Genomic DNA, 25,908 nt, shown 5'->3' with positions numbered 1-25,908 from the left:
CTTCGACTGAAATGGACACGTGACCGTCGGCACTGGACGTTGAGCAACGGCTCAGCGTTGCAAGGTCTGATGAATTCCGATACTTTCTTCATCATGCCGATGGGATGGCGCAAATCCAACGTCTTTCAGGGCAACAGCTGCTTGACACCTGCATTGCGAGATAGAGACAAGCTGGCAGCGGCTCCATTATGCTCTGGGGAACATTGACATGGGCTTGCATGAGGCCAGTGGAGCTCGTGCAAGTCACCATGACGACCCAAGGAGTATCGTACACTGGTTGCAGACCACTTACACCCCTTTATGACGATCATGTTACCCGACGGAAGTGGCATTATTCAACAAGACAATGCGCCGTGTCACAAGGCCAGTAGTGTGATGGAGTGGTTCGAGGAACACAGTGGCGAGTTTCAGTTGATATGCTGGCCCCTCAACTCGCCAGATCTGAACCCGGTCGAACACGTCTGGGGTGTGATTGAACGTGGCGTCAGAGCTCGTCGCCCTCTCCCCGGATTTTACAGCAATTATGGGACTCGTGTGTGCAGATGTGGTGCCAACTCTCTCCAGCGACCTACCAAGGCCTCATTGGCTCCATTCCACGCTGCGTCGCCGCTGTTATCCGTGCCAAAGGTGGACATACCGGCAATTACGTAGGTGGTCATAATGTTCTGACTGATCAGTATAGATAGCAATCTTTGTCTGCGCGTTAGTTCTCCTGGGTACACTGGTTGAGAGAGTATATCTCTGGTCAGAGAGTGTGTTGCCATATCCTTTGCAGACCGTCGCCTAGACTCTCCAATGACATAGGTGCGCAAACGTCAGCTTCATCAGTGCTGCTACGGAAGCAGATTGAATCAGTTGACGTAACTCCCAAACCATTTTGGATACTGCGTCAACAAAACTGTGCAGACGCTGCAGCGTTAGTTTGTGGTATAGGACCTCCTTAATATCTAGTATTCCATGCGTAGTAATATTTGTAAGTATAATTAATAGCTTATCCACGAAACTAATGAAATCAGCCGAGTATGGCCTATCGTACACGATCGTAGCCAATGTGAAATCACGCTGTTACATAGTCAGTCAGCATATACACCTTGATGGAATCACATCACCGTGGTCAAGTTGTGATTTTTATTATGAACGTTTGTTTTTATGATGCAGTAGTGTTATTAAGTTTTTATGAGATGATATTAAAAAAATGGTTCAAATGGCTCTGAGCACTATGGGACTCAACTGCTGTGGTCATAACTCCCCTAGAACTTAGAACTAATTAAACCTATCTAACCTAAGGACATCACACACATCCATGCCCGAGGCAGGATTCGAACCTGCGACGTAGCGGTCGTGCGGTTCCAGACTGTAGCGCCTTTAACCGCTCGGCCACTCCGGCCGGCAGATGATATTAAACATCGTAATAAATATGAAAATATTGTTATTCCCACAATCCGGCCATGGGATTACGTTAAGTAGGCTTATCAGGTTTAATTCGAGCACTATTCCTTACAACAGTACATTAGAGGATATGATGAAGATGCGTTAAGACCTTATTCAAGGAGTTCTTGTGTCTTGTGAGAGGTAGGTTTCCCCAAACCGGGAATGAAAGACACGCGGCGTAAGCACGCTGTCGCTAGTGCGCTGGCGGAAACTGTTTAATCTTATGCCCAGGTCGGCTGGTGGGGAAGTGTCAAATACTGACGGAGCAAGCGTGCTATATTTCAAGCAGCGCCACAGGCTGCTGTGTATTCCTTGAATATACGACGTTCACTTTCTGGGATGAGGAATATACAAGTAATGCCTTGTGGATTATTAGCTTTGTCACCGCTATCTACTACGATACATACAGGGTGGAGAAAAACTGTGTCACGAAATTTTAACCCTGGATAGCTGATGCCAGTAGGAACCAAAATTCCTAATGTTGTGTAGGTCGACAATGCACCATTTTTAAACTGCGGAAACTTGGTGCCACGCGTTCCGATTGGCCGTGGGATTGTCCTGTTGCCGTTCGTCGGGTGACGGGCAGCGCTATGGTTGTCGGTTCACACGTACAAACGTCCCACCTTGGATACATCGCGATCCCCGGCAGGCAAAGCATTCGCGGTCATGCGTTGTCCAGAGCATCCGGCAACATGGCAAATCCCGCGGCCAATCGGAGCGCGTGGCGCAAAGTTTCCGTAGTTTAAAAATTGTGCGTGGTCGACCTACACAACATTAGTAATTTTGGTTCCTACTGGCATCAACTATACAGGGTTAAAATGTCGTTACACAATTTTTCTCCACTCTGTGTAAGGGATACTGCACGTGAACGTCTTACCAGCCTGCGTGATGCTAGTGCCGATCCACTTTAATGTATGTTCTATTCAAACGGATACACTGGAATACAGCACCACCATAAAGCTATTTGCGTTGGGCGATTTGTCGCCAACGGAAATTCGTTCTCAGTTGGTTACGGCTTTCACATTACTAACAGTCCACATGCATACGAATTATTACGTGGCAGTATTTCTCTTCAAAAATGTATGTGAAATCTTATGGGACTTAACTGCAAAGGCCATCAGTCCCTAAGCTTACACACTACTTAACCTAAATTATCCTAAGGACGAACACACACACCCATGCCCGAGGGAGGAGTCGAACCTCCGCCGGGACTAGCCGCACAGTCCATGACTGCAGCGCCTAGACCGCTCGGCTAATCCTGCGCGGCAGTATTTCTCTTCATGACGATCATAGTAAGGGACGTGCTAAAACTGTAACAATTGATGAATACATCGACAACATCTATAGTACGGTATTGGACCATCTACGATTAAAGATGGATGAAGCGATTACGTATAAGGCCTATCAAAAAGTAAGGTACACTACATTTTACATGAATTATTAAGTATTAGAAAGTTTTCTGGAAGGTGAGTCCGATATTTGAAAAAAATGGGAATTTGTGGTAAGGTCTTATGGGACCAAACTGCTAAGCCTACACACTATTTAATCTAACTTAAACTAACTTACGATAAGGACGACACACACACTCATGCCCGAGGGAGGACTCGAACCTCCGACGGGGGGAGCCGCACAAGACGCCTTAAAACGCGCGGCAACCCCGCGCGGCCGACCGAAAGCAAATGCGAGAGCGGATTTCTCAGCAAAGATCAGGCAGCTTTAAAGAGAATTCGAGTCACTGTTGGCCATTAACTCTGCAGAACCAGGAAGGACAGCGAATAACGAAATTTGACTCAATGCGCGTATGCAGCATAATAGGAAGAGTACATGATTGAGTCTGTTTGTGGTTTGGGGGTGGACTCGGACCGAAATTTAGTACACAGAACTGGAACCTCTGGCAGCACCAATGGATTTAATCCGTCTGGGTTTGAATGACAGACTGAGTACATCATTCTATACTATTTCAGTGCCAGAATTCTTCAACCCTAGTGGCTAGCGAATTATAGTGTGCCTTCATTCGACCTCTTGAGAGAATCAGGTGAGGCTGCGAGCAATGGAGACGTGGTACGGTGTGCGTGCTGTAAGATCTTCGGTACACACACCATCAGATTATTTGACTTGTCGCTCTAACGAAGTAGGCGTGTGTCAGCAATATGTCTCGTGGTCTTACCGTGGCATGTTTATCTTCAGCCGTTAGGTCAGACGATAGAAATGCCACTTGCACGCTTAAAGTAGCAGATTGACGGTGACCAACTGTAAACAGAACTTGATTAATTTTCACACACATTTATTAAAATAATAAAAATGCATAGATACTACGTAGCCTGATTCTGGATGCTGTTTACATTTGACAATCTGAAGTTCCCTTGGACTTGGTACGTTAATCTTATTCTCACGTATATCTGATACTTGACAAAGTGTCTATTCATTTATCTTCAAGGCTATGTACAGGAATATGATAATCTTATTAGGCGCAGACTGAAACTTGACTGCAGACTGATGCAGACTCATGGAGACTGACTAATCGGAGGTCTGTACACTCGTTATAATACCTCGCGCGTTCAGGTATCACTGCGCGAGTGTGATCCGCGGGGAGAAAAGGTTCTACGTTAGCAGCAATCTCATTGGCTGCGTTACATATTAATACGCGGATCGGCGGAAGCAGAATTTGGTCCGTCTCTTAAGTGAGCGCCATCTCGTAGTGCGGAGACGGACGAGCGCCGCGCCTGCGCTGTTGTGCTTAGCGTGGCGCGCTCTATTGGGAAAATTGTGTACGCGCTGACTACGCGGAACTATGTACACAACACGTGGACAGGGGAATCTACGTCTGTAGGGGCCGACATGTGGGAATTTGGTTTGAACGGGAAGCGTACTCAGTTAGCCGATGTGGTTAATGCGACCGTTCGCGATAAGCGGGAAATACAGGTTTGAGTAACGGTGTGGCACAAATTTGTACTTGTCACCATTGGATTAATTTCAATGGCCGATAGCGGCTGATGTCGGACTTTCTCTTCCGTCATGTCAAAACTTTATGACTAGCCGCCATATGTAGGTGAACACCGCTGACAACTACACGAAGACGAGGAATTATCATTACTGCAGCTATATCTGGCAGTATTCCAACCAAAAAGAAACTGAAGGGGATCGAAAGAGCTCGATTCGAGAGCGCAATAAGGGTACAGGTTGTACGGTAGCTTGCGGTGTTTTAGCTGCGCGAGAGAAAGCGCAGTTTTCCTCGCAATTAGACAGGCGCGGTGAGAGCGCGCCGGCGGCCGCAGAACGCTGGCGGTCGCACGCGCAGGCGCACACGCGTGCCGCTCCCGGACCCTCCCTTTTCGTCCTGATTAGTGTCGGCACATAAAAGGCTGTAAATGAAGACAAGGCGGGAAGGGTGAGCGGCGGTCAGCCAAGAGCCGGGGCTGAGAAGTCACTGGCTCGGAACGAATGGAGAGCTAATGGGGGCGAGGGGAGCGCCATTGTGCGCTGTGTTGAGTTATTAGCCCCCGGGAAGCCCATCAGATTAGCCTCCTCCTGTTGAGCTGCCCGCAAATACGCTTATCACACCTCCTCTGCGCCGTCGCTTCTCCGAGCGCAAACACTCCACTCCTCTCGGCCCTTCCTCCCCACACGCTCTGCGTTATGCGGCCAATTCTGTGCTAATTCCTCTATTACGGCTCCTATCGGTGCTGCGGTTACCGCAGTTATTGTTGGCGGCTGCGTGCAGCCGGTTTGAGGCACTTACCTCCGTCCTGTGCGTCTATTCGCTTACAGAGGTTGCTATCGGTATACTCTCTCCTTCACCGATCGATGCACTTACATGTACTCAGTGTCGCATCCTACGAAACACCCTATCTTACTTATTCAAGAGCTTTGCTGCAAGGAATAAGGATAATTCAGCACCGACGGGTAGCATGATTAGCTGCATATAGACTTCCGATAACATTCGCAATAACTACGAAACACCTCAACACGTCTGCAAACCATTTGATTGCTAAAACAGACTACCTAATTTTTGAATTACGTCCATCTTAGCAAAAAGTGAAGATTTTTGGTATCATATTAGCTGAGAAACACAGCGTTGCCTAGGAATTTATTTATTCTAGTCTTTTCTTATTCCATTTCCTCTTCTCCCGTCTCTCTGTCCATCTCCCTTCCCCCTCTCTCTACTCACCTCCTTCTGCCCCTTACCTCAACCCATCCCCTCTCTCTTTCTCCACCTCTCCTCCCTCCTCTCTCTGTCTATCCGCCAGTCCCTGTCCATCACCTACACCCCTCCCTCTCTAAGTCCTTCTCCACCATCCCTTCTTTCTATCCACCTTCTCCAATCCCCGGTCTCTGAGAATCTCATCCTCCCCCTCTCTCTATCAATCTCCTCCTCATAACAGTGTCCATCTCCTCCTTACCCTCGCTCTCCCTTCATCTCTTCGTCCTCGCTTCTCTCTCCACGTTAACGCACTCACCCTAAAACGATGCTCGTGGTTCTTACCCTTCATAGTATTTCTTTCCAGATTGTAGCTAATATGTATACCAAATTGGAGTGAAATAGTTCTAGGTGTTTAGGATGAGCCTTTTTCCCTCGGCTTTGCCCGCACACTCACACGTCAAATATATTTCACACATACACTACTGTCCATTAAAATTGCTACACCACGAAAGTGACGTGCTACAGAAGCGAAATTTAATTGACAGGAAGAAGTTGCTGTCATACGCAAATGATTACCTTTTCAGAGCATTCACACAAGGTTGGCGCCGGTGGCGACACCTACAACGTGCTGACATGACGAAAGTTTCCAACCCATTTCTCATACACAAACAGGAGTTGACCGGCGTTGCCTGGTGAAACGATGTTGTGATTCCCCGTGTAAGAAGCAGAAATGCGTACCATCACGTTTCCGACTTTGATAAATGTCGGATTGTAGCCTATCACGATTGCGGTTTATCGTATCGCGACATTGCTGCTCACGTAGGTCAAGATCCAATGACTGTTAGCAGAATATTTAATCGGTGGGTACAGTAGGGTAATAGGGAACACTGTGCTGGATCCCAACGGCCTCGTATCACTAGCAGTCGAGATGACAGACATCTTATCTGCATGTCTGTAACGGATCGTGCAGCCACGTCTCCATCCCTGAGTCAACAGATGGGGACGTTTGCAGGACAACAACCATCTGCACGAACAGTTCGACGACGTTTGCAGCAGCATGGACTATCAGCTCGGAGACCGTGGTTGCGGTTACCCTTGACGCTGCATCATAGACAGGAGCGCTTGCGATGGTGTACTCAACGACGAACCTGTGTGCACGAATGGCAAAACGTCATTTTTTCGGATGAATACAGTTTCTGTTTACAGCATCATGATGGTCGCATCCGTTTTGGCGACATCGCGGTGAACGCACACTGGAAGCGTGTATTCGTCATCGCCATACTGGCGTATCACCCGTCGTGATGGTACGGGGTGTCATTGGTTACACGTCTCGGTCACTTCTTGTTCGCATTCACGGTACTTTGAACAGTGGGCGTTACATTTCAGATATGTTACGACCCGTGGCTTTACCCTTCATTCGATCCCTGCGAAACCCTACATTTCAGCAGGATAATGCACGACCGCATGTTGCAGGTCCTTCACGGGCCTTTCTGGATACAGAAAATATTCGACTGCTGCCCTGGCCAGCACATTCTCCAGATCTCTCACCAAATGAAAACGTCTGGACAATGGTGGCCGAGCAACTGGCTCGTCACTACTCTTGATGAACCATGGTATCTCGTTGAAGCTGCATGGGCAGCTGTACCTGTACCCGCCATCCAAGCTTTGTTTGACTCATTGCCCAGGCGTATCAAGGCTGATATTACGGCCAGAGGTGGTTGTTCTGGGTACTGATTTCTCAGGATCTATGCACCCAAATTGCGTGAAAATGTAATCTAGTATAATATATTTGTGCAATGAATACCCGTTTATCATCTGTATTTCTTCTTGGTGTAGCAATTTTAATGGACAGTATTGTATTTAGCACATTACACGCGTATTTGCATACATATTTCAACAGTATGTCTCGCGAATTTCGCTCTGAAATATCACTTTCAAGCAGCTTAATGTTTACGACGCCGTATCTCCTGAACTATGAGCTGTACAAATATATACCGGACGGTTATAATTAATCCTTCCCTACATAGTGCGTTATAACACGGAAACTAATTACCGTACGAGTAACAAACTTGGTAGCATTAATGTTCAAAGTATGGGATGCATGATTTCCATGCGTCACAGCGCCACCGCCCAGTTCCAACTATGGCCATCAGGTACCGTGATCAGTCATCGTGATTCATAGTCTCACACACCCGACCAGTCGCAGTGCACCTATTGACGTGTCAACTATTCTATTGCTTGAGCCTTGTCCCGCAGTGACGCAGGATCAGCCAGCGTCAATCGGATTCAGCATGTTAATGTTTAAGGGGTGGCCAGATGCCCTTCCTGCCGCCACCCCGTACCCCCCGGGACGGAATTAGTGTACCTCAACTGTCTGCGACGAGTGTAATCCATGGAATAGTGCGAATGTGTTCTGATGTCTGCGAGACCTTTAAGTGAGGCGGAATATGGGGACCAACCCGGTATTCACCTAGCGGGATGTGGAAAACCGCCTAAAAACCACATCCAGACTGGGCGGCACATCGGCCCTCGTCGTTAATCCGCCGGGCGAATTCGATCCAGGGCCGGTGCGCCTACCCGAGTCCAGGAAGCAGCGCGTTAGCGCTCTCGGCTACCCTGGCGGGTCTTGACGTGTCAACATGAGCATGGAAAAAAAGGAGCAAGGCATTATTGCTGAAGCTCTGTTATCAGAGTACAACAGTAATGCTGCAGCTGCACTTCGAGAATGTCGCCGGCTGAAGGGATTACGGAAGGGTCCCCTTTCTCCACCTGCCGTGCGGAGCATGATGACGAAGTTCGAATCAACTGGAGAACTGGGCGTCGCTCTGGTAAGAGGCCGATGACCGGCTGCACCACAGGTGGTTGATGAAATCGCTGTTGCTATGTCAGATAATGTTGCGTGCAATTCCCAATCGTCAGGCAGTGCGCGTGCTATGTCACGATAGTTGAACATTCCGTGGTCCGCTGTCCGGAAGGTGCTTCGAAGCTTTCTCAAATGGTATACGTATAAAATCTACATCGTACAGCAGCTTGCACTACAGGACTCACAACAACATGTTGACTTCGCAAGGCTTGAAGTTGACGAAGACTGGTCCTGGACCATCCTCCATATGATAGCTTATTTTTCTCTGATGGCTGAGGTGAACACACTCAAATGCTTAGTGCGAGGATCTCCACTTCCAGTCACTATGCATGAAGTTCCTCTGTGTAGTAAAAGTGTCACCGTATGTGTCCATGGCTTCACGGCTACGTTCATCATTGGCCCATTCTTTTTTGAACAGGTTGGCGCTCAAGGACCAAAGATCAGCACTGTGACTGGTCATCGTTACTGCGGTATACTTTGCCAGCATGTCATAAGAGCCGCATTGTACTCAACAGTTTTCATGCAAGATGGGGTCCCACGGCATATCGCTTCCAAAACACATTTGGAAACGATCGAATTATCAGTCGATCGTTCCCAAATGTTTGGCCAGCACTATCACCTGATCTCACTCCCTGTGATTTCTGGTTGTTGGGCTACTTGAAGGACAGGGTTTGTGTGCGGGATTAGTCGAGCTGTCTAAGGCGCTGGAGTCACGGACTGTGCGGCTGGTTCCGGCGGAGGTTCGAGTCCTCTCTCGGGCATGGGTGTGTGTGTTTGTCCTTAGGATAATTTAGGTTAAGTAGTGAGTAAGCTTAGGGACTGATGACCTTAGGAGTTAAGTCCCATCAGTCCCCCAGAACATAGAACTACTTAAACCTAACTAACCTAAGGATATCACACACATCCATGCCCGCGGCAGGATTCGAACCTGCGACCGTAGCGGTCGCGCGGTTCCAGATTGAAGCGCCTAGAACCGCTCGGCAACTCCGGCCGGCTATCCAGGTTTAATTTCCACTATTAGCAGCGAGTTTTGCTGAAGAGAGGACTGGAATGTGATGCACACAGCCTTGTGAAGCCAGTTGAGGAGCTACTTGAATGGGAAGTACATGTTTGAAAGTCTGAAAGGCTGTCAACGGCCTGGAAAGTGTAATTCTGATCCGATGACCTTCCACACCACACTCAAATAAAACCACGACAGCCAATCAACATTGCGTTGTCCTCTGTGCATGATCATGGAGGAAAGAAAGATTTAGAAACAGGGATGCAGCAGACTTATGTTCCAAAGCTTTAACGTCAAACTCCTTATGAAAGACGGATTAATGAATTAGCTGAATAAATACAATCTTTTCAGCGAATCACAGTTTGGTTTCCGAAGTGGCAAAAATACGGAGTCAGTCATAGTAGAATTCACAAAAGTTGTACTTGATACTCTTGATAAAGCTGAGTGTGTCACAGGCATATTTTTGGATCTTTCTAAGGCGTTTGATACTGTCGACCACAAGAGTCTATCAAATAAATTAGAAGCATTAGGAATAAGAGGGGTAGCTAATGACTGGTTTCGATCATACCTGACAGATAGGGTACAATAAATCTAAACATTTAGTAAAACCCTTATCAGAACCAAAATACATTAATATAGTGGTTCCGCAAGGTAGCATATTAGGACAAATACTGTTCCTGATATACATTAATGACTTTCCCGGTAGTGTTACTCATGGTGAAAAAATCCTCTTCGCTGGTGACAGCAATATTATAGTTACTGAGAAAACAAGAGAACTCCTTGTCGAGAAAGCAAATGAAACTCTTAAGGAAGTTTATGATTAGTCAATAAGGAATAAAGTGACATTGAACACAAAGAAAACTAATGCCAAGAATTTCAGCTTGAAGAGGAAAAATAACAATGTTAAATTAAATGTAGATGGCACCTCTATAGACTGTGTAACAAATGCAAAATTTCTAGGAATGAATATTGATTCTCAGTTGAAGTGGCGTGAACACACAAAAGTACTTGCAAACAGAATGTCATCAGTATGTTATGCCCTTAGAATCCCATCATCAGTGTGTAACATGCAGTGTCTTTCAGTTACATATTATTCATATGTACACTCAATTCTTAGCTATGGCATTCCTTTTTGGGGAACAAATGCACAGCCTGCCGGAGTGGCCGAGCGGTTCTAGGTGCTATAGTCTGGAACCGCGCTACCGCTACGGTCGCAGGTTCGAATCCTGCCTCGGGCATGGATGTGTGTGATGTCCTTTGGTTAGTTAGGTTTAAGTAGTTCTAAGTTCAGGGGACTGATGGTCTCAGAAGTTAAGTCCCATAGTGCTCAGAGCCATTTGTACCATTTGAACAAATGTATAAAATATGAACACAATTTTTCAAACTCCAGAAAAAAGCCATAACAATAATAACCAAAAATACTAGTCGAGCTCATTGTAAAGATCTGTTCAAAACACTGGGGATTTTAACCGCTCCATGTGAATACATTGACCAGTCTGTTGTACACATCGAAAATAACATTTGTAATTACTGCACAAACAGCTCTGTCCAGGACCATGGAACAAGAGCTAGACTCAACTTACATTTACCAAGAAAAAAACAGCATTTTCTACCAAGGAATAAAACTGTACAATAAATTACCAAAAGAGATTAAAGAAATTGCAAAAATACACTTATTAAAAAAGGCAGCTAAAAAGTACTTGTTATGCAATACATTTTATACATTGATTACTTAGCTAAAACAGAGTAGGGGTTTGATAAAAAAATGTTATACAAATAAACAATAATAATAATAATAATAATAATAATAATAATAATAATAATAATGATTATAAAATATCCAACATTCCACGTAACAGCTTCACATTATTTTTTTCCTTCTTTTTTTCCTTTCTAGAAATACTTACCCCCAAGCTATGCATAGCACAATACTAACACCCTTCCTCTTTCTGAGCTCAACATCTCACCCATTATGGAGGGATGCTGACTCAGTTTTTCAGGCTAGCAAATGGGAAGTTACAGTATAAAAATGGCCCAGAGATCACCAGTGTGTGTGTGACCTTGTGTGTGTGTGTGTGTGTGTGTGTGTGTGTGTGTGTGTGTGTGTGTAGTGAGTGAAGTGTTATGAAACAATGTGTGTATTGTGTGAGCAGTGACTGATAGTGAGATATGAGCCAACAATGTGGCATACATTATTTAATAAGTTATTTGTCGCTAATTAGAAGTCTGTAAATATATGTGTATATGAATTACCTTATTTTAAATTGATCTAAATTTGTAAATACTTTGACATGTCCTCTATCCTTGTAAAAAGCGATCTACGGATGAATAAAGCTACTACTATAAAATATGCAGATGTTGGAGGATGCTGTACTGACATCTTTGAGATAAGGAACTTACGGTAGAAAATTAATATTCGTTCGTTATTTAAAAAACACACTCCTTATAGCAACAACATATTCTCTTAGCAAATGGCTCTGAGGACTATGGGACTTAACTTCTGAGGTCATCAGTCCCCTAGAACTTAGAACTACTTAAACCTAACTAACCTAGGACAGCACACACATCCATGCCCGAGGCAGGATTCGAACCTGCGACAGTAGCGGTCGCGTGGTTCCAGACTGTAGCGCCTAGAACCGCTCGGCCACACCGGCCGGCCGAGGCGTAAAGCTTTATGTCGTGCAGTCATCAAGGATGCACGAGTGGGCCTTCGGCTCCGATAGCCCATATCGATGATGTTCCGTTGAACAATTCGCACGCTGACACTTACTGATGGCACAGCACTGAAATCTGCAGCAATTTGCGGAAGGGTTGCACTTCCGTCAAGTTGAACGATTCTCTTCAGTCGTCGTTGGTCCCGTTCTTGCAGGATCTTTTTCCGACCGCAGCGATGTCGCAGATGTGAAGTTTTACCGGCTTTCTGATATTCATGGTACACTCGTGAAACGGTCGTAAGGGAAAGTCCCCACTTCATCGCTACCTCTGAGATGCTGTGTCCCATCGCTCGTGCGCCGTCCATGACACGACGTTCAAACTCACTTAAAGCTTGATAATCTGCCATTGTGGCAGCGGTAACCGACCTAATAACTGCGCCAGACACTTGTTGTCTTATACAGGCGTTTCCAACCGCACCGCCGTATTCTGCCTGTTTACATATCTCTGTATTTGAATACGGATGCCTATGCCAGTTTCTTTGCCGCTTCAGTGTACTTGAGGAATTCTTTATCCGCTGTTTATTACGAGGAAGTCAAGGGAATGTAGCATGGACTTTAATGGTATGTGTACCTCTAATGAAAATTTTTGTTGTGACAGTGAACTTTTATTTTGACCTAGTGCTGCTTGGCCGATCTGAAGGTGTTGCCAAGGAGTGTTTATCAGCAAGATAATTCTGAGGATGCCAGTTTCCCATTATCGTTACACTTGAGCAGTGTCTTCGGCTTATCAGGTCCTGTAGTGGATGAGACTGCTACGTTGCCTTGGGTTGGCATTCGTTAAGATTCATTTGAGAATAGCAAAGATATCATCTGAAATATACTTGTGTTAGGGCAAGATTTTAAGATTATATGCTTGTTGTCACTGTGTTTCGAGTGGCTAGGCTCGTGAGGTGTAAATGTGTATATGCCTCGCGGTCCTCTTAAGTTCCGCTAATCAAGACAGGACAGCAGATGTAAAAGTTGTGTATGTTGCGAATCAAAGTCATAATATTGGATTGTCGCATTGGATATACATTTCTCCAGAACTGTTATAATGGCGACTGGTTTATGTATAGTGTGCCTGCACAAATTTGGTGATGGAACTGTTGAAACAAACTGTATGGTCGGCAGGAACACTGGTTCTTCTGCATGTTGTTGGGTAAAAAATGGGGCCTCACGTGTAATCAGGTGGCGTTCGGTATTCTCCCTTCCAACTGCCAGTGCCTTCTCGCATTCACAAATACTACACCGCTGGGACAGGAAATGCTGTGATATCGCTGGTTCGGTATTAAGAATGAAATAGAAAGCCTGTCGGCAGATTGACGAGGACTGTGCTTCAATGAAGGGCTGGAAACGTATTCAGCTGGAGACAAGGACACCCATACAGTAGTTTTTAGGGGGAGGGGCTCGACCGGGGGTATGGTATACTTTTAATATTTTGAAAAACGAATGGCGACTTGTAAGTAGCCATAAAAATTTTTCAGACCCGACCATGTTAAAAACCTGTGTAATACTGCCTTTTAAATATTTTTCTTGAAATAAAAGCACATGAATACACTATATTTCTTTCCTTTCTCTGAGAGTTAGAGGGGAGGGGGTGGGGGGAGCCTGGTCCCCCCTTCCCCATAGGTATGGACGCTCATGGCTGGAGATTCTGCTCTGGAATTCCACAAGCAGCACCGTCCCAGTGATCATAAATTACGTTAAGTAATTGATATTATGTATTGTGTACTGAACTGGGGACCTAGTAACGACGGAGAAGCTTCGTCCCCGCCGTAGCCCTCAGTGGTACATAACCCCACAACAGGCTACAGCAGTCCACTCATCCCACCGCCGCCCCACACTGAACCCAGGGTTACTGTGGGGTTCAGCACCTATTGCCCCCCCCCCCTCCTCACCCCCCCCCCCCCCCCCCCTCCAGAGAACGTCACATACCAGACGAGTGTAACCCCAAATGTTTGTGTAACCCCAAATGTTTGTGCGGTAGAGTAATTATGGTGTACACGTACGTGAAGACTGTTTGCGCAGCAATCGCCGACATAGTGTAAGTGGCTCTGAGCACTATGGGACTTAACATCTGAGGTCATCAGTCCCCTAGACTTAGACCTACTTAAACCTAAGGACATCGCACACATCCATGCCCAAAGCAGGGGTCGAATCTACGACCGTTCCGGACTGAAAAGCCTAGAAACGGACATAGTGTAACTGAGGCGGAATAAGGGGAACCAGCCCGCATTCGCCGAGGCTCATGCAAAACCGCCTTAAAAACCGTCCACAGTCTGGCAGGCACGCCGAACCTCGACACTAATCCGCCGGGCGGATTCATGCCGGGGACCGGCACGCCTTCCCGCTAGGGAAGCAGTGCGTTAGACCGCGCGGCTAGCCGTGCGGGCAGTAAATGATATACTAAAATTTGTTATACTATGTTTGTTTTAGTGTGGTTTATAAATGGTTAATGAATGTATGTTTTCAGTACTGCAAAATTAAGTTTTATGGCTGTGTGACCACTGACAATTAAGTTTGGGAAGTGGTAACAATTAAAACAGGCGGCCCTCTGCAGTATTATCTGTGCTATACATTTATATATGGGACCATTTAGTACCATGTGAACTGGCTCTTTGTGACAAATACCGGCTTCAAAATACATTGTGTATCAAAAAGAATCATCCCATTTAAAGATATCGTAACCATTATGTTATTTGTAATATGTGCATGATCAGCGTGTTGTTGGAAAGAGCAAACTCTCGAGTTTTACATGGGGCACCGCCACACTGGTATCTGGAAGTGCGGGAATTTTTAAATCAAATGTTTACTGAACGATAGATCGGTCGCACTGGACCAAATGATTCAGCCTTACATTACTGGCCTCCAACATTACCGGACCTGGCTGTATGTGATTATTTCTTGTGGGGGCTTTTAAAAGACTCTGTTTATTTGCCTCCGCTACCAACAACAATGAATCAACTGAGACATCGCATAATAGCAGCTGTGGAAGGTGTAACAAGACACGCTCGCTGCAGTGTGGGAATAATTTGAATACCGCATTGACATGTGCCGTATACCTCAAGGGGAGCATATGAAAAGGTATGAAAAAAAATTTCTGAGTTTGCCGTTCATCAAAAAACAAAATGAGTTTCAGAAATACATATTGGATGATTCCTTTTGAGCTGGCCGGTGTGGCCGTGCGGTTCTAGGCGCTTCAGTCTGGAACCGCGTGACCGCGACGGTCGCAGGTTCGAATCCTGCCTCGGGCATGGATGTGTGTGATGTCCTTAGGTTAGTTAGGTTTAAGTGGTTCTAAGTTCTAGGGGACTGATGACCACAGATGTTAAGTCCCACTGTGGTCAGAGCCATTTTTGATTCCTTCTGACACACGCTGTATACTAAACTGAGGGGATTCTGTTGCTTCGTTTTCTGTATATGGGGTAATTGATGTAATCTGGTATAAACTTATTCTTTTTCTGTTTGATTAAGTAATTGGTCAGAGAAGCGTATGATAATCATAGCCTTTGATCTCTACGAATCGATTGTTACTATGGAATTACATTTGTAAGTAGGCTGTTTAGGTTTTTGTATTGGTAACGCCACCTCTGTATGAGAATCATTGGCTGTGCTGTGTGCAGTCTGTAGCGGGTTTGCATTGTTGTCTGCCATTGTAGTGTTGGGCAGCTGGATGCGAACAGCGCATGGCATTGCGCAGTTGGAGGTGAGCCGCCAGCAGTGGTGGATGTGGGGAGAGAGATGGCGGGGTTTTGAAATTTGTAAGACTGGATGTCATGAACTGCTATAACCATTATGACTTTTGAACACTATTGAGGTAAATACATTGTTTGTTCTGTATCAAAATCTTTCATTTCCTAACTATGCCTATCAGTAGTTAGTGCCTTCAGTAGTTTGAATCTGTTATTTAGCTGGCAGTAGTGGCGCTCGCTGTATTGCAGTAGTTCGAGTAACGAAGATTTTTGTGAGGTAAGTGATTTGTGAAAGTTATAGGTTAATGTTAGTCCGGGCCATTCTTTTGTAGGGATTATTGAAAGTCAGATTGCGTGCGCTAAAAATATTGTGTGTCAGTTTAAGCACAGTCTTGTATAATTTTTCATAAGGGTACGCTTCACATTCAGTCCTTAAGGCTCAATTTTAATATACGTTGCTATGTTTCTGGATCTAGGGAGTGATTTTGAGGAGTTTAATAAATGTCAGGTGCAGACTCATTTCCTTGGTTTGAATTGTGGAGTACTTTACTCCACGACCTTGAACCAGAAAGAGGGGAAGTGACCGTGACCACAAACCGTAAGGTGACTCACAGAGTACCGATGTAGTGAAGGTTCTACCCGAAACACATTATGAGAGAACGTGCTTCCCATCTGGGACACGGTATATTTGATAAAAGCTGAAGCCTTTGTGGACTGAGCGGCGAGAGCGCGTGGAGCGTTTACAGCCCGGAGGTGGTCTGGGCAGAGGCGGGGAACCGCAGTGGTTTCTTGTACACTGGCGGCTGGCGGCTGGCGGCTGCGTGTATCGACCAGGCGGCTTTGTTGTGCTCGCTCACACGCCATTAGAAAGCTTCCTACGGGACGCTGCGCTGCAGAGCCTCTCCCCAGCCACTCACACACACCAGCCACCGCTTACCCAGCCTGCAGCCCGCGCCCACGCAGCCACTCGTACGGAGGTGCAGGGTTGAATCTCTCTGCGGTTCACCGTGTCTGCTACTTGGGCCATACGGAATTTTAAATACAAAAGCGTCTCGTACCCAATATTCATATTAAAATAATAAATTAAAAACAATACATAACACAAACGTAGGTAGAAAAAAAAACTACCGCTAGTACACTACACGGGAAAGAGGATAATTCGCGACGGAGTAGCGATGGGTAACAATTAGAGTTGAAGACTATCGTAGACTACTGTAGACTAGCATAAATAAGCGTAGGCTACGATAGTATGACAGGTAGTTTTTGTCAGTTAAAGTCATACCCGTGTTACCTGTATGTTGGTTGTGTTGCATATCTATCGGGCATTACCTCATAATGATCGCTTTCTTTATGTATGCAGTAAGTGTCTTAGTAGATTCCCTTGCTGGCCGGTGTGGCCGAGGGGCTCTAGGCGCTTCGGTCTGGCACCGCGCGACCGCTACGGTCGCAAGTTCGAATCCTGCCTCGGGCATGGATGTGTGTGATGTCCTTAGGTTAGTTAGGTTTAAGTAGTCCTAAGTTCTAGGGGACTGATGACCTCAGAAGTTAAGTACCACAGTGCTCAGAGCCATTTGAACCATTTTAGATACCCTTAAAAACCAGAAGTGGTGAACTGTCTAGAAACTGAATGAGGATATACAGAGTGGTCCATTGACCGTGACCGGGCCATACATCTCACGAAATAAGCGTCAAACGAAAAAACTACAAAGAACGAAACTTGTCTAGCTTGAAGGGAGAAACCAGATGGCGCTATGGTTGGCCCGCTACATGGCGCTGGCATAGGACAAACGGATATAATCTGCGTTTTTTTTTTAACAGGAACCCTCATTTTTTATTACATATTCGTGTAATCCGTAAAGAAATATGAATGTTTTGTTGGACCACTTTTTTCACTTTGTGATAGATGGCGCTGTAATAGTCACAAACATATGGCTCACAATTTTAGACGAACAGTTGGTAACAGGTAGGTTTTTTAAATTAAAATACAGAACGTAGGTACGTTTGAACATTTATTTCGGTTGTTCCAATGTGATACATGTACCTTTGTGAAGTTATCATTTCTGAGAACGCATGCTGTTACAGCGTGATTACCTGTAAATACAACATTAATGCAATAAATGCTCAAAATGATGTCCGTCAGGCCGGCCGAAGTGGCCGTGCGGTTAAAGGCGCTGCAGTCTGGAACCGCAAGACCGCTACAGTCGCAGGTTCGAATCCTGCCTCGGGCATGGATGTTTGTTGATGTCCTTAGGTTAGTTAGGTTCAACTAGTTCTCAGTTCTAGGGGACTAATGACCTCAGTAGTTGAGTCCCATAGTGCTCAGAGCCATTTGAACCATTTTTTTTATGTCCGTCAACCTCAATACATTATGCATTACGAGTAACGAAATTCATCTCGACAGCGAGTAGTTCGCCTTCCGTAATGTTCGCACATGCATTGACAATGCGCTGACGCATGTTGTCAGGCGTTGTCGGTGGATCACGATAGCAAATATCCTTCAACTTTCCCCACAGAAAGAAATCCGGAGACGTCAGATCCGGTGAACGTGCGGGTCATGGCATGGTGCTTCGACGACCAATCCACCTGTCATGAAATATGCTATTCAATGCGTGATACCACGTACTTATACGTTTGTGACTATTTCAACGCCATCTATCACAAACCGAAAAGAGTGGTCCAACTAAAACATTCATATTTCTTTACGTACTACACGAATATGTAATAAAAAATGGGGGTTCCTACTTTTCAAAAAAAGCAGTTAATATCCGTTTGACCCATGGCAGCGCCATATAGCGGGCCAACCATAGCGGCATCTGGTTTCCCACTTCAAGCTAGACGAGTTTCGTTCTTTGTAGTTTTTTCGTATGATGCATATTTCGTGAGATATTTGGCCCGGTCACTATTAATGGACCACCCTGTATAAAGTGCCAGGTAACCTACGGAACATACTTGTTCTGCATATTCTCCTATCTGTCACTTAAGGAAGAACAGTATTAACAGCAAAAGTAGAATTGCCATTGTTTGATTCAAGTTTTATTAGAAAATTGTTGATCTGTAACGTGAAATACAAGGATGTGGCAGTAAAAGTAAAGAAAACAATACAGATTTACAATATAGCGCTAGAAAACGCAGTTGCCTCAACAAAAAGGTAAAATTAGAAAATAAAACGCAAAACAAAAGTATACCAAACATCGCTTCAGTACTTCGTCGAACTTATTTAAAACATTAAAAGACATCTCCTATACGCCAAGAGCTGCACTACAAATGTTTCACTTGCTAAAACGAGTTTTTGGGTTTATGACACATCACTAGTGCCATCTGTCACAGAAAACAAACAACTGTATGCTCATCGATTTCTACATAGTTTATAGATGTCTTTTAATAAAGATCTGAATGCTGTGGAGCACCAAGCATGAAAGATTTTTATATAAAACATTTTTCTGTTATTCATACACAACTTTCGCATTTACCAATAATGACAGAGAACTCTTGCCTTTGATCTTCATGAAGAACCTGCTCTGTACAAAAAACAACAATAATTATACACATTTTTTATCTCTGTGCATGTAAGCCGTACTTTGATTATAAAAAAGCGCAGAAGTTACACCATAAAATAATTTTTATTACTTATTAAATGCAATCTATATTCTGTAAGAACATAAAATACACAATGGACTAACACTAAATGATGTGCGGTTCTAATTATGTGCAAAACAAACAACCAGACAAACAAAGAGAAGTCGTCGGCTCCCATTTTCTCTCTTCCACATTCATTTACGTTTCTCTCCCTACCAATTCTACCAGCGCTACCGGTAATCCTACCATTTACTTATCATTTATGTAGTGTACCAAAATTATCGAACCGTAGATTTTATAAAGCGCAACTCTAGTAACAACGGAACGGCCATGACACTGTTCGCAGACGAAACTTTTGTTTACAGGAAGGGTGCAACACAAAAGACTTCAACATAATGCAGGAAGATCTGGAAAGGTAATTTGCACAGGGACTGGCAGTTGACCCTGCATGAGAATAAGTTTAACATATTTCGTAAAAATAGGCGAAGACATCCGTTACTATTCGCTGTTCGATTACGTCAGACATGGGCAGCCTTTTTTTTTTTTAGTTCGATATTTCCCGCAGCGTTTGGTCTGGGCGGACGTCACAAGACATCCGTTCAAGTGGATCGTTGATTCTTTGACGCAGTTTTTTTTTATTACAGAGAGCATGCAGCCCTCCGACCGAACACGCTGAGCTACCCTGCCGGCGCCTTTGAGCTCGCGGGTCGGTTTGTCAAGCTTCGCGACAGCAGCGCTCCTAGCGCATAAAATCAAAACTACAGCGTCCGTAACGTTAATGTTTACGGGGGGGGGGGGGGGGGGGGGGTCCACGAGAAATAGGGGCCCTTCAACGAACTTGATGCGTCACACTAGTTGCCTCGTCCGTCACACTTTGCGAACGCTCGGCTCAGTGCAATGCTCGCTGTCAATAAATATGTATTAACTTTTGCGAGTGCTATCGAGAGCTTACATGCATTCAAACGCGCAATCAAAATTTATTAAACTCGTCTGAAATAGTTACGCGCCCCCAGCGGAGACAGCTGCTGGCACTCTGCACTGATATGAATGGCACCCCTTTCCCAACCCTCCATGTCAACACACAGTGCCTCAAAACACGCCTTTTTTTTATAGTACATTGAGTCGATGTGTACCCCATCTTCAGATGTTTCCATTTATTTACACGTCGTGAAAATTGTTTCTTTATTTACAACGTTCTACAATAGCTGTATTAAAAACTTTCGTTGCAAAATTCTGCAATGCCGTTAGTAAAGAAAAAAAATGTTCACGACAAGCAAACGCCGCGCTGAATTAGCCGAGCGGTCTTGGGCGCAGCAGTCATAGACTGTGCGGCTGGTCCCAGCGGCGGTTCGAGTCCTCCCTCGGGCATGGGTGTGTGTATGTTTGTCCCTAGGATAATTTAGGTTGAGTAGTGTGTAAGGTTAGGGACTGATGACCTTAGCAGTTAAGTCCCATAAGATTTCACACACATTTGAACATTTTGAATTTGACAAGCAAATAAATGTTAACATCCGAAGACGGGATGCCAGACATGTTGAAATGTCATCATGGAAGAAAAAGCCTATAAAAACAACTTGTTGCAGGTAATTCATCATCATAAGTTACTTTCAGTTTCAATAGTTGCAGTGTTCTAATACAACGGACAAGAATTATTTATTAACGTTAATGCGAAAAGGCATAGGAAAACGAAAAGAGATAGGTAATTCCAGCAATCGATTAGGAGTAACTTTGCGATTTTCGGCTACAGGCAGTTTATTCAACCGCTTGAAATTTAGTGTGTAAATATGTACAAACACTATCAACAAGCTTTTTTTTAATATTGAAATCTGCATTATGCAATTCACAGCTGTAACAGTATATTTGATTAGAGACGATCGATTTTGGTCTAGGGTCAAACTGCCATCGGGGTCATAAACCGTCTCAGTTATCCATTTGCGTAATTGGAATAACAATTATCAGATGTATATTGTTCCATCACTGATAGTAGCAGTAGATATGTTCCATTATGTCCTTTTAACCTCACAGACGTCTGTGTATGAACTACCGTTAAATTACACACAAACGTCTGGGAGGTTAGGAGGCATTATGATGCGTACATACACCTACTATCGGTGATGGAACAATGTACATCTGACAACTTTTATTCCAACAACGCAAATGCATGGCTGAGATGGTATTTGGACCCGATGATCGACTCATCCTACACGGAAATCGATCGTCCATAATAAAATATACTGTAACAGCAGTGTATTGTGTAAAGCAGTTCTTAACATTCATTAAAGCTGTACAAGACTACGTCCATAAAACGTTTTTTTTAATATTTGTCCAAAGATAATTATGATGACTGATCACATAGGCGTTGCTCTCTGTCCCTCGTATTTCTTCCGCCGGCCGGATTGAAATCAATCACGGGCCGGACCCACCCCCACATGTCGCCGCTTGCCCACCTGTGGATTAGTCTATTGGTGATAAACTATTGGAAACAGCAACAACTATAAGATACCTCGGAGTAACCATCTGAGAGGGGTTAATGTGGGACGACCACGTGAAACTAATTATAGGAAAAGCTGATGCCAGGAGAGTTTACAAGTCTCTTGTGGCTCGTCTCCTCTCATTTTTCCCAATTTCTTTGATCTGATATCATTTTATTAATGTATCTCAGTGGGGGCACTCCGAGAAAGGTTGCTGTTAATGAAACCGGTAATGAGGATTTTCATTTTTATTCGTGCTGTTTCAATTGGTATTGGTACATTTCTTGCTCTTCTGTCCTTCTTGTGTAGGTGAGTGGACGACGGCCACCGGCATTGAGTGCGGCAGAAAAGTGGGAGGTCTGGCCGGGATGGCTTTTCTGCGAATACGAAGGGGAGTGGAGATTATCGTGCGGTGGCTACTCGGGGCGCCCGACCTGCTATGGCTCTTGGCCATTGTTTTAGTCATGAAGTGACGGCGAGTGCCACTTTCCGGAGCCAGCGTTAAACGTTTTCTTGATGTTTGCAGTCTGGGCTTCGCTTGGCCGACGCCAGGCGCTAGGATTGTTTTCAGTGGTTCTCGGAATCTGAGGTCTGAAGCGACAGGACGACCGACATACCGGCACCTAACGTCTGGGCGATATTTTGTTCGTTTTTGGCGCCGGTTTCCCTCAAAATGCAAGAAGCTGATAGAGCAACTCAAGAAGACGAGATGTGACGTCAGATAGCCCAACTAAAAATAGAGGGCAACGACCATGGTGGGTTCAAAAATGTTTGCTCCGGGTTGGTGAGATTTTTCGGAGTGGACTGAACTCAGATGGAAACATTCGAGCGTTGTGCGCTAGTTTTCAGAGTCCTCTGGACTGCATGGAAAAATAGGTGTAATGATAACGTCTCCTCCTGGAGATACTGTCGCTCAGACTTAGGAGTAAGACTGTCTTGGTGATAAGGGCAGAAGTTTAGATTCTTTCCGGGACTTATCTCATCGGGTTTTATCTGCGCCATCGATCATCAGAGAGCCCAGCAGCACCGGGGTCAATGGCTGCACCATCCGACTGCTGTTTGCTGCCTACACTGCCCGAGACCTTGCTGGTGAAGTATTTGCAGTATCGGCGTGATAGTGACCTGTAATTCTTCTCTGACGCCCTCAGCAGCGTATGCTCTCGTTTTGCCGCTACAGCACACACGATTTTGCATGTGGATTTTTCAAAGAACTGTCACTTCCAATCGGCTTTCTGTAGCACAGTTGGGGTTTAACATTATCTTTGTCACTTCCGATAGGCATTCTGTAGCACAGTAGGGGTTTAACATTATCTCTGTTGATTGACCCACTTTATTCAGTATTTCAGAGTAGGTGCCTCTTTAAAAAAACCTGCCAATTACTCATTCTCAACACGATTATTTTGTGCCCTTGATCTATTAAAGTATTGTTCAGTGAAACGTATATTTACATATTTATTAGATAAAATAACTCTCTTTGTGACATATAATTTGTTTATCATTTAGCAGTCAGATGACGATTTTCATTTCCTGCCTATTTTTCATGACTACTGAGCATAGAGAATCATTAGTAACTTTATTAAATTATAGCGTCTGTGCAACCCTTTTTACTGCTCGTCTACAGGGTCATTTTACTAATTCTCTTAGCGTTCATTTCTACATTGTGTATAAGTTAAGGTGGTATTAAAGGAGGAGGGGGCTGAGTATATCAGCAGCTCTCATGCAGATTCAATTGAATCCAAATGTTACTCGCACTGTTACACCCCGGCACTTTGCAGCTAGGCTGAGGTTCGTTGGTAAAATATGAAGGAAGTGTAATTCATCCACGAAACAACGGACTTACAAAACTCTTATCAACCGATTCTTGAGTACTGATCGTCGGCATGGAACCCATACCAAATAGGATTAACAGAAGAGAGAGAAAAGATGAAACGAAGAGCGGCACGTTGCGTCACGGGATCGTATAGTAAGCATGAGCGCGTCATGGACATGCTAGACAAACTCTAGCGGCAGATGCTACAAGAGAAGTGTTGTGCGTCACGGAGAGCTTGGAATTCCGAGAGCATACGTTGTAAGAAGAGTTGGGCAACATACTACTTCCTTCCATATACGACTCGCAAAATGAATACAACGAGAAAATCAGTTAAGTTAGAGTCATGCTGAGGTTTATCAATATCGTCCTTGTGACGCACCGTTCGCTAATAGAACAGTAAAGCGTGGAGAAGATAGTGCTACCCCAAATACGCCCCGCCAAACACCTTAAGGCGGCTTGAGGAGTATAGACATAGGAACAGTAGATACGTTGCTTGGATCATTATGTATCTAGTAGCTGAAGGTGGGAGACTGCTGGGGCGTTGTGCTTTGTGTGAGAAATGTTTGGAATGCCCCAGCGACTGACAGTATCCAGACTGTGTAACGTGGTCACAATGTTCTTAATATTAACGTGTGGCAGTATTGAACAGTATTGTCTTGGTAAAATGATTTGCCAGTCACAAGACTCTAGGCGTATTTCGACAGAACGAGGTCAAAGACGCCCTACGGGTACGGAGTCAAACTAGCATGGCTTGCGAGAGCATGGGTCAAGCGAAACGAAACTCTCGCTTTCTCACACGACACACACGACATTTTGAAACCCATAGCTATGGTAATCATGTAGATCTAGTATTTCCAGAAGTCAGGAAAGCATTTTACTCATTACCACACCAAAGCTTATTACCGAAAGTGCGATTATAAGGGGTGACAAGCGAAATATGTGAGAGGATTGAGAATTTCTAGGTAGGGAGGACGTGGTATATTATCATGATGGACAGTTTTCCACAAATGTAGAACTAACTTCATGTACCAGGGAAGTTTGCTGGCGCCCTTGCTGTTCATGTTGCTTATTAATGACGTGACAACAATATTAAAAGTAACCTCAGACTTTTCACAGATGATGCAGTTCGCTCTACTGGAGTAATCTCTGCAAAAAAAGCTGCATAAATATTAAAACGTATATAGATGAGATTTGAAAGAGGTGCAAAGATTGGAAATTTGCTTTAAATGTTCAGAAATGCACAACTCTACAGATCAAAAAACGAAACTGAGTCATATTTTACAACCACAATACCAACGAGTCGCAACCGGAATCAAACAGCTGGTAAGAATACTAGTGTGTAAAAATTTTTAGGCTTATGAAATGGAAAGGTCACATAAACTCTATCGTAGGAAAGCCAGCTGGCAGACTACAGTTCATTGGTAGCATGCTGAATACTGCGAAAATGCAGTCAGTCCACAAAATAAATTTCTTACAAAACAAATGTGCACCCAATTCCAGAACACTGCACATGTGCTTGGGACCCATACCCAACCTGAACTACATATACACTACTGGCCATTAAAATTGCTACACCACGAAGACGACGTGCTACAGACGCGAAATTTAACCGACAGGAAGAAGATGCTGTGATACGCAAATGATTAGCTTTTCAGAGCATTCACACAAGGTTGGCGCCGGTGGCGACACCTACAACGTGCTGACACGAGGAAAGTTTTCAACCGATTTCTCATACACAAACAGCAGTTGACGGACGTTGCCTGGTGAAACGTTGTTGTGATGCCTCGTGTAAGGAGGAGAAATGCGTACCATCACGTTTCCGACTTTGATAAAGGTCGGATTGTAGCCTATAGCGATTGCGGTTTGTCGTATCGCGACATTGCTGCTCGCGTTGGTCGAGATCCAATGACTGTTAGCACAATATGGAATCGGTGGGTTCAGGAGGGTAAGACGGAACGCCGTACTGGATCCCAACGGCCTCGTATCACTAGCAGTCGAGATGACAGGCATCTTATCCGCATGGCTGTAACGGATCGTGTAGCCAAGTCTCGATCCCTGAGTCAACAGACGGCGACGTTTGCAAGACAACAACCATCTGCACGAACAGTTCGACGACGTTTGCAGCAGCATGGACTATCAGCTCGGAGACCATGGCTGCGGTTACCCTTGACGCTGCATCACAGACAGGAGCGCCTGCGATGGCGTACTCAACGACGAACCTGGGTGCACGA

The sequence above is a fragment of the Schistocerca americana genome, chromosome X, assembly GCF_021461395.2.
Source record: "Schistocerca americana isolate TAMUIC-IGC-003095 chromosome X, iqSchAmer2.1, whole genome shotgun sequence".
Taxonomy (NCBI): Eukaryota; Metazoa; Arthropoda; class Insecta; order Orthoptera; family Acrididae; genus Schistocerca; species Schistocerca americana.
The sequence above is the reverse complement of the archived record's forward strand: the minus strand, read 5'-3'. Positions refer to the sequence as shown.